The sequence below is a fragment of the Nannospalax galili genome, unplaced genomic scaffold (assembly GCF_000622305.1).
Source record: "Nannospalax galili isolate Female #2095 unplaced genomic scaffold, S.galili_v1.0 scaffold225, whole genome shotgun sequence".
Taxonomy (NCBI): Eukaryota; Metazoa; Chordata; class Mammalia; order Rodentia; family Spalacidae; genus Nannospalax; species Nannospalax galili.
In genome coordinates this window covers 1,305,520-1,313,021 of record NW_008352653.1, presented here as the reverse complement: position 1 = coordinate 1,313,021, position 7,502 = coordinate 1,305,520, and the positions used below count along the sequence as shown (strand labels likewise).

At 43.6% G+C, this 7,502-nt stretch overlaps 1 pseudogene; it reads right to left on the bottom strand.

Moving 5' to 3' along the window:
• Positions 1-6,606: 6,606 nt before the first annotated feature.
• Positions 6,607-7,017, bottom strand: LOC103747335 (annotated as a pseudogene).
• Positions 7,018-7,502: the final 485 nt, after the last annotated feature.

The window sequence follows — 7,502 nt, the reverse complement described above, 5'->3', positions numbered from 1 at the left end:
TTTTTCTAGGACCTTGGGAGTAGATTAACAAGTTATTTATTTGATATCTAGTAAATCATTATTTAATAATGGTTCCCTTAGTATTAAACATAATATGATAAATATTTCTAACTGGGTTTCAGACTTAACAAGTGATGGAAAACAGCATTTGCGTCATGAGTATGATTCAATTACAGCTGTCTACAGTTAACTCTTGCCCATAGTAGCATGCAGGAACTTAGAAAGAATGAGAGGTGGAAGCACAGAGCACAGCACACAGCACAGGGTCAGAGGAGCCAGCATGCCAGGTCTGCAGGGCTGGCAGTCTGTGACAGCAACAGCTCAGGCTCAGGGTGGTCGTTTGCTTCCTATGAGGAAAAGGAGTGTGTTGGGGGGGGCACTTAAGGAAATAAGCACAAAATCATATCACTGCCAGAGTCTAAAAAGACACACTGTAGCAAACAGGAGCTAATTCTCAGAGATGTCTAGAGGTTGTTCATAGCAGTGCTGCAGGAAACAGGGAAAAGGAGGATGAGACAGAAAGACCAGTACCAGAATTCATCTCCAGCTCTGAAGATAAGTTAATATATTAAATCAAACCTATAACCAACAGGAGTTCAATTTTCTCAAACCATTTTCAGGCCTTTAGAGGTCTGAAAGCAACACAAACCAGACCGAGAATGTCAAAACCAAAATACTTCCAAACAAACACTCTGAAAACAAACCCAAACCAAAAGGTATGTAATAAATAAGGTCCTTAAACAACCAGCTCAAGTACTGTTTTTTCAGTCTTTGAGACAGGGTCTCCCTGTAGCCCCAGCTGGCCTGGAACTCACTATGCAGACCAGGCTAGCCTTGAACTCAGAGATCCTCCAAACTCTACCTTGTGAGTACTGGGATTAAAGGCATGTACCACCACACCCGGCTTCAGATACTGTTTTGTATAAACAACTAGGACTTAAAAGTTTTGTGAAACACTTAATAGACCTAGAGACTGTCCAATAAATTTAAAGATATTTAGGGTACCCAAATTTATAAGGCCTTTGAATGTACTATCAAAATATCCTTATTTATAAATCTACACGTGTATTTTAATTAGGCATGCCAAAATAAAGCAAAATAAAACCAATAATTTTGTGCACAATAAATGAATGAAAATAATAATTGAAGTGGCCAGTTTGTTTTGGTGGAAACATATGAAGACAATGATCACAGATACACATGACAGAATTACTTGAGATTTCAACACATGAGAAAATGACATAATTGTGTGAACTCCCAAACACATGGAAAACAATTATCATAGACACATATGACATAATTCCACGCAAACTAGGTGCACCCAAAACACAAAAATCAAGGAGTTTTGTTAGGATGGTCCTTTGCATGTAAGGCACTCATCCTTTAAAGGTGGATCAGAGAACACTTCCTCCATAATCTCCTCATAGCTATGGGGAAGTTCTCCCTCCTCTTCTGGTAAGTATGAAGCTGGGTTTTAGGGTTTGGGTAGTCTCCATCCAGACTCGGGGATTCTTATCCAGGATGGCCTGATTTCAAGTCACTGGACTTCACAGAAAGTTTTTAATTTGGAGAGTTTTATGCCATTATTGTCTGCATAGCCTAGTTTAAAGTTGTCCAGCATCACCTGGAGGATAGTCTGGGTCTGACACTTGGACTGGGAGGAGCCCATCTAAAATTTTATATGTGCCTGGGATGTATGTAATGTGTGCATAGGAGGGGGTGGAGACTGTTAGTCTCCCTCATTCAGATGCCTTCCTGGCTGGCCACCTCTCACTTAAGAGGTCTTACATTAGGGCCACACGTATAATCCCCGTGCTCAGTCACCCGAAGGTGAGTGCCCATTTAGGTTACACAACCTCAGTGGAACCACAGTGAGGCGTAGTCAGAGTCCGTGGTCTCACAGAGCCGTGGAACCATTACTTTCACTCTCACATTCACGCACACTCATTCAGAGTTTAAGACAGTTCCCTAGTTATTCGCACTAAATTCCTCTTCTGTCTAAAATGGGGCCAGGAGCTTGGAATCATGTCAAGGTTTAGTTGTGGTCCCCTTCATTCCTGACTGGAGGCCAGTGCCATCTTGGAATCACATCAAGACTGTATGCAACTCCTTCTGTGGGGGATCAGCCCTCACTGGCTTCCACCTGTCTAATTTAGGGCCCATTACCTGGTCTGGACTTCCATTCCGGTTCTTGTTCTCATTTCATCTGATGAGAGGCTCCAGTCCTGGCCTATGCAGCTCTCTCTGGCTTCCTGGAAGGAGACCCCAGAGGAAATTCTTTGGGGGTGCGCACTTCTCTGTTCCAGAGGCTGAAGGGGGCTGTAGGGTCCAGGAGCGGCAGCCTCTATTACCAATGAGAGTACAGCGACTTGTTCTCACTGGGGACCTCGAGAAATGTTATGGAAATAATCAGAGATCAACAGCCGAAATTAGGTGAGGAGAGGGAGTTTAATTTGACGCTAGTGGGACTGATACCACGAATCAAAGGAGTCAGACTTCCTGTTCAAGTTTTGGGTTTTTTTAATACTCGGTACATAGTATATACATGGTAATTCAGAGTTCTTAATTACCATCAAATTGCAAAAGCTTTTAGCATCTAATATGTGCTTCTGTTTCTACAATAATACTATGCAAAACAGTAAGAATTTAAAATAGTCACTTTTAGAAATTAGTAAATATACCATATAAAAGATGTCAAAAATCCCAAATAATCCCTTTAAAACTATCAGGTAAAGATGTCATGCAAACAATGTCAAAAACCTAAAAATAATTCCTTTGAAAAATCAGTAAATATGTCAAACAATGTAAAAACTTAATCATCTTTAAAAACCTGGTAAATATGCCATACAAGAAGTTAAAACTCAAAGTAATCCCCTTTAGAAACAGGCCCAAACAATGTTAAAATTTACATTCCCATTGTGGAGATCTGGCATTACTCCCTTAGTCTGACATAAAAATGCATTGCTTTTCTATGACATCATCACAAAACCAAAACAAAAATAAATTGCAAGAGAATTAGGCACCCCTGGTATCAGTAAGTTTCTGGGTATCACCATTTTGAATCAAGCCATGTGGTTGGAATAAGATGGCAGCAAGTTCACACAGGTCATTGCCATTTTGAAAATGTCACCGTCCAAGATGGCAACCAAGTCATGTGACTGTCCCCATATTGCTGATGTCATCAACCGAGGTGGAGACCAGGTCTCATGTTTGCCTCCCTCTTGGTGAGGTCAGAAGCCATGATGGCAACCAGGCACATGCCCATGTTAGTGAGCACAGTCCCATGATAAAACAAGCTCATCCCCCACCAGGATACAAGCCCTGTGGGATTCGCATGCCTCACAGATGAAATATGGACAGCAACCATTTTTGCTTTTACAAAGCACCCCAGTTAAGTTAGACTTGTTATAAAAGGAGAAAGTACCCTCAGAAATAGAAAAAACAAATCAAAGGAATCCATGTCTCTCACCAGCCATTGTAGCTGTGAATGCAAAGCAAAGTTCTCCAGATCTCTTCATTTCTAGATACAAGCTATACTGAAAAAGAAATTTATTAAGGCAACAGAAGGAACAGGGTGCATGTCCAGCATATAAATCACTGGGTTGTTGCTCTGAAAACATATGCCTCACCCAAGCACGGCCTGTGACTTTCCATGTACACTGAAATTTAAATTGCTTAGATCTAGTTAGAAAAGTAGGCACCTCAGGACCACCTGGTCTGAGCACAGCTTGCTTGGTGCCCAGTAGGGCCTAAGATCAAAATTTTGAGCCCCTCCGCCTGAGAAAAAGCTTAGGGGAAAAAAAATGGCTTTTAAAATCTTTCTTCCATTTGGCCATGGGGCAAGACTACTTAAATTCTTTAAATGCTGCACCAAAACCACCCAGCTGCTTCAGCCTAAGCCTGAATGCCCCAATGCAAGACAGCAAAATGGATAAGGAAGTTCACCTGCTCCCATAAGAGCCAAATTCAGTGTGCACTTGAAAATCTCTGCATGATCAGCAAATAAGTTATTAGAATTTTGGGGTCCTATCTGGATCGTCACTATAAGATGGGAAGAAAGATGGTCCCCCAGAAGGTGAATTTAAGAATGGGCCCAACCGGAAACTTTTACAATTTTATTAAAATATTTAAGAAAAATCCTCAGGGCAGGCAAGATAGTAATCTTGGCATTTGCCTTAAGGAGGTGAATAGTGGGAAGGAAAGAAAGCCATGGAGCCATGTAGGTTTAGAGCTTGCATGGGAAGTCAGAAACATGGCTGACTCAAAGCCACAGGGCTGGGAGAAGAAAGCTTTAGAGAAAAAAGTGAAGAAATATAAGATGCTAGGGGCAGGGAGGAATTGAGGTTGAGTCCTACTTGGAGGACATTTGTCAGCTGTGCTGGGATCAAAGGCTGAGGTAGAGGAGTAGGGAGGGGGAGCTGAGGCCCTGGAGGAGGTAGGAACCAGCAGATTGGGGTCCTGTGAAACAGTCTTGGGAAGGAACAAGAGGCACAGAGGGAAGGATTAGCATGGAGATCAAAAGGGCTTGGACATAAGGGAGTTAGCGCCTTTTGCTGCTGTGTTGGCAGAAATTATTTAAATCTCTCAAAATACTGAAGTCTAAGGTTCCAGTGTCTGGCCAAACAGAGTCATTATCTAACTTGTACTGGGGCCAGATGGTGCACAGGAACTTTAAGCACTTTGGCCTGATTGTATCTGAAAGTCCTAGTTGTTTCAAAGATTTAAGAAGACAAGTAAGAGGCGTGAGGCCCTCAGATGCGGACTGAGCGGTCCCCATAGAGACAGATTATATATAGAGCACAGAGGAGATAAAGAACTGAGCAAGCAAGTAGGAGGAGACAATGAGGATCCTCTCCCCACGGGGAGCAGAGGCAGGGATGGCAGCCAAGAGTCTGGGCAGGAAAGCACAGGATACAAGGAAGAGAAGGTTGGGAGGGAGCAGCAGGAGGATTTGGCATAAATCGCACAAAACCGAGTGTGCAGAACCAATCACCGAGGAAAGCATCCTTTCCCGGGAAAAGGCTTGAAAACAACTTCCAGTCCCTGGAGGCAGCATCCTGCAATCAGATCACCAGGGAGGAAAAAGGCGAGTTCCTGTCCTGGACAGGAAGGGGTTCGTGTTCCTCTCTGGGAACAGTGTCCCATACCTAGAGAAAGCAAAGGTCTCTCTGACACACTAGTGTGATTTTCAAGGTGAGCGACCAGATGAGTGGAAAGCCCTGCAATGAGACCATGGCACGACCAGCCAATAGAGGGAGACAAAGTACAAGGAATGGGATGGGGAAAAGATAAAGGGATGGGAAAAGAAACACATGGAGTAAGAAAGAAGGGAAATGAGAGAAGCAAGAGAAAAAGAAAAAAAGGAGGAATTGCAGAGCACAAGAAAGCAAAAGTGAAGATGAGACACCAGGAGCGAGGAAAGGGAGAGAAAGGGAGAGGGAGTCTGAGACTTAATGAGAGAGAGAAAGGAGGAGAGCAAAGACTTCCAGAGTCTGCCTTCCCAGTTACTGGTCTTAGGTCCAGCCTTTTCAGATCAAGCTCATGCCTTTGTAGGGCTGGCCTCCTTCTGGAGTTCCAGAGAGTAGGGATAGAACAGAGAGACTCTGGACCGTGGAGACAAAGCTCAAAAGGGGTACACACACCACAGAGACTCTAAGACAATGGGTTTAAGAGGGGTAGTGGCCATAAGGAAAAAGGCAGGAAGAGCAAGAAGGCAGAGAGAGAGAGAGAGAGAGAGAGAGAGAGAGAGAGAGAGAGAATATACCTCAAAGCCAAATCGGTGGTGTTCGCAGGGGCTGGTAACAGCAGCCAGGTCTGGTAGAGTTCTTTATGTGTGATTCCCAAAAGATTGCAGGCCCAGGAGGTCTCAGGGTGGGTTTTGGCATCATATGATAGGTAAATCGAGTCCAAATGGGAGAAAGCACCAGGACACAGGAACTCCTGCAGGATAGAGTTTATTGGCAGGGAAAACGCATGGGACAGTCCCCAGTTTGGGATAGAGGAGCTGACCATTTACAGGCTGTTGGTTGGGGGTTTTTATAGGGGGTTTGGAGAATGCAGAAGGCAGGAAAAAATATTTCTTTTAAAAAAACAAGTTAGGCAGGGAAGAGAGCCCAGGGCTTATCAGGAGAGAGCAGCCCGAGGGCTTGCAAAACCATGAAGCCCTATTGCTCTGGGGAGGGGGTTGCTGTAGATCTGAACCCTAAGAGTCTTCATAGTGAGTTCCAGGCCACCTGGGGCTACAGGGAGACCCTGTCTCAAAAAGACAAAAAAAATGTTTATATTGTAGAGCTGAGAAGTGGAGCTCAGTGTTAGAGCATTTGCCTAGCACTGTAAGGCTCTGAATTTGACTCCCAGCAGTACAAAAGAAGCATATATTTATGGTTGGTTTTTTTTTTTTTTGAGAGAGGGTCTCACTAGGTAACCCTGGCTGGCCTGGAACTGGCTATATAGACCAGGCTAGCCTTGAACTCACATAGATCTACCTGCCTCTAGCTCACAAGTGCTGGGATTAAAGGTGTGCACCACCACACTCAGCATATCATATATTTTTTGTTGTTGTTGTCACCAGATTTATTGAAAATATTAAAAAATAGCATAAAAGATTCAAACAGCTTCATGTTGTGGTTTGAAATTCATCCCAACTGTAGGCCAAGTGACCTGGAGGTTGGAGAGACTGCTGAAATCCAGAAGCTTCAGCATTTCCTTGGTGTCAGGATCCACCTCAACATGAGATCACCTGATCCAGGGCTGAGACCTCAGGAACATAATTACCTCTTTTCTCTCTCCTCCTCCTCCTGTAACTTGATGGAGATATCACTCACAGGACCTCTCTGAATCTGCTTCATCAGATGCGTGACATAGCCTGCTATCTTGTTGAGGAGCTTCTTGTTGGGGACAATGGTGATCTTCTCACACATGTGCTTGTTGATGTGGAAGTCGTTCCCCAGGTGCATGGTATTTCTTGATGATGACCTGGGCCACCTTCTTCATGGTTTTGATGCAAATGCAGTCCATGTTGGTGGGTCCTGGCAAGAGAGGATAAATTTGTGTTTTTAAAAATATTTTATTTATTATTTTTATTTTATGTGTATGAGTGTATTGCCTGCATGTATGTGAGTGCACCCATGTCGTGCAGTGCCGCAGAGGTCAGAAGAAGGCTTTGGCGTCTCCTGGAACTGGAGTTAAGGATGGTTCATAGCCACTATGTGGGTGCTGGGAATTGAGGTCAGGTCCTCTACAAGAGCAGTCAGTGCTCTTAACTGCTGAGCCAGCCTCCCTAAACTCTCCAGTCCCCCCTAAACTTTTTGAAATCAAGCATTAAAGATAGAATTACTCCCCTTCCTAGGTGCATCCCTCCACCAGAGTTTATCATCCCAGTAGATGCGTTGCCCTTTGATTTTATATGAATATATTTAGAAAACTAGTATTTTGTAATCATGTACCATCTTGTTTGCCTTTCTTGAAACAAACCTATTTTAAATCTGTGTGGCCCTTTCTGC